This window comes from Solanum stenotomum, chromosome 7, assembly GCF_019186545.1.
Source record: "Solanum stenotomum isolate F172 chromosome 7, ASM1918654v1, whole genome shotgun sequence".
Lineage (NCBI taxonomy): Eukaryota > Viridiplantae > Streptophyta > Magnoliopsida > Solanales > Solanaceae > Solanum > Solanum stenotomum.
Window position 1 is genome coordinate 62,411,441 of NC_064288.1, and position 2,620 is coordinate 62,414,060.

General features: G+C 35.1%; 1 long non-coding RNA gene across 1 annotated transcript in view; it reads left to right on the forward strand.

Annotated features, from left to right (window-relative positions):
* The first annotated feature begins 509 nt into the window (after positions 1-509).
* LOC125871479 (uncharacterized) overlaps positions 510-2,620 on the forward strand; it is a 2,700-nt gene continuing 589 nt past the window's right edge. Inside the window, exon 1 of the long non-coding RNA XR_007447015.1 lies at positions 510-586. This is a non-coding gene — a long non-coding RNA (uncharacterized LOC125871479). The remainder of the gene's footprint in view (positions 587-2,620) is intronic.

Below are 2,620 nucleotides of genomic sequence, written 5' to 3' on the forward strand. Positions count from 1 at the left end.
TAAGGGTGGGGATTTGGGGAAGGATTGTTGTGTTGGAAGGTTTCTCCGAAGAATAGGTTACGGAAGTCTTTTCATTTTTGGAGGGAAATGATTAAAGGATCTGTATTAGAATTGGGTTAACCCAGATGATATGGAGAAAATAAAACACATGGAGGTATGTAATTGGATGTTTTTTTACTTGTCTAACATGCGCATAACAATTATATGTCCGTAAAACAAATGTGTTAAAATGGAACATAAAAATTGGAGTTGAAGGGTTAAAATGGAACAAGGTTGAGTTGGAGTGCCAAAATGAAATTTAAAGACAAGTTTAAGGGGTTGTAGATGTGTTTGGCCACTTTTTTATACTGCCCANGAGTTGAAGGGTTAAAATGGAACAAGATTGAGTTGGAGTGCCAAAATGAAATTTAAAGACAAGTTTAAGGGGTTTTAGATGTGTTTGGCCACTTTTTTATACTGCCCATATATGTTTTTAAGTTCCCTTTTTTTCTTATTATTTTTTTCTTTTACAGGTTGATATCCTCTGGAACAGTAAGATATCCTGGTTGCTGAGAAACTTTTAGCACTCTTCAATTCCATGGAGTTTGTAAGTCTCTTCCCTTATCTGCATATTTGCCTTTCCTGCATATTATTAGAGTACTTACTAACATGATGTTCATTGATTCCAACATTTGCAGGCATGTTCAAGTGAGGGCACAAACTACTACTTCCCACCATGCCACATAGTTAATATATGTGAGTTCCGTGTGTTACTTGACTGCCCTATGGACCTTTCATCCCTAGTTGTATTCAATTGTTATTTCTTCCCTGCTTGATGAGAAACCTTCAATTCGTAGAGGCCAGAGTTCATCAAATTCAGAATCTGTAAGGCAGGAAGTTTCAGAGCTTCTTGATTCGAAAGTTTAATTCAGGCTGAGTTGGTTTGAAACTGTAAAAATCTTGCAGCTTTGGAGTATTTATTCCATAGGTATGGTATTAATCTCAAGTTCGATGGGTATGCTAGAGTGACCATTTCTTAACAAACTCTGGATCAGTCCTGGAACAATCTATATCTTCCTTTATCTCCAAGTGCAGTGCCTTGTTTGAACTACTTGAATCCTTATTGACTACTAAATCTCCGGAAGTTCTTCGTGCAAGTCAACTTGTATGTATGGTAACCATTATTCCAAACTTCTATGTTCACTTCTCTCCTGTTCATGCCTTCTATGTTCTCTTTTGATTAATTAAGTTTTTTTTAGTCTAGGTTGTGTTATTTTTTCGGAACAGAGGTGGTTGTTCAGAAAAGCAACCTTTGCATCCACAAAGCTAGAAGCTTTGGGGTACTCTCCAGATGAATCCATTCTTCCAAAGTTCTGGAAGCTTTGTGAACGTCAACTAAATATTTCAGGTGGTTTTTGCTCTCCCAATTGGTTTTCTCTAAATTCGTGGTAGATCTAGCTCACATCTTACTAATACATACTCTACGCTACATCTTCTTTTAATGTAGGTTCAGGTCCTCATCATTCAGATCACGTGGAGATCGGTTCCCGATCCGTATTCAACAATATTAGTGGTGAGTCCTCGTTTTTAGAGCATGATTTACATGTTTTATATTCAGTCTTTCATTTTAGTTTCAGTTTTGCTAGAGTTAGCTGGGGGCATGTCCCAGCATCTCAAGTCAGTTAGAGGCTTTTGTTCATACATTGTTTTTGTCACTCCCCGAGGTTACCCACTTGACGTAACACGAGACCTATGATCACGAATGACCCCAACCTAACCATGAGTTGGCATATCATAAGCATATTAGATCAACACCTTTAAAAGCATAAACCTAAGAATTCTGAAATCCCTAAGAAATTCTAAACCCTAAGATACACTAAACCCTAAACCTTAGGGAAACCCTAAGACTTATGAAACACCAACAAACCGTAAATCCTAAAAACGCCTTTAAAAACACTAAACCAAAAGGATTCTTAAAATCCCTAACCTCTAAAAACTCTAAATTTAAAATCCTAAGCCCTAAGCCCTAAACCCAAAGAAACCCTAAGCCGTAAGAACCCCTAAACAGTAAAAAATCATAGCAATCTTGAAAACCCATTTTAAAATCCTAAACCTAAAAAATTCAACAAAAACTTAAGACCTAAACCCTAAAAATCATTAAATAAAAACATAGACCTTATACCCAAAGAAACCCTAAACCCATCTGCATAAACCTTAATGTTAAACCATAAGAAATCCTAAACTTTAAGAAAAAAGAAAAACCCTAAAAAACATTTAAAACCCTAAACTTTTAAAAACCCAAAACCATAAAATCCCTATAAATCCCCTAGGATCTAAGAACCCCTTAATCGTTAAAAACCCTAAGAAACCCAAAATCGTAAAATCCATTTAAACACCTACAACTATAATACCCGAAAAAAAAACCCTTTTGAACCATAAGCCCTAAAAAAAACCCTAAACTTAAAATCCTATGCCCTTTACTAGGCATACGTAACCCTAAATCTTAAGAAATCTAATTTCTTAAAAATACCTAAGAAACCCTAAAACATTTAAAAACCTTAATTATATAAATCATAAACATAAAAAAAACCATAAACTCTAAAACACTCTTAACCTAAAAAACGTAAAAAAAAAACTTAAA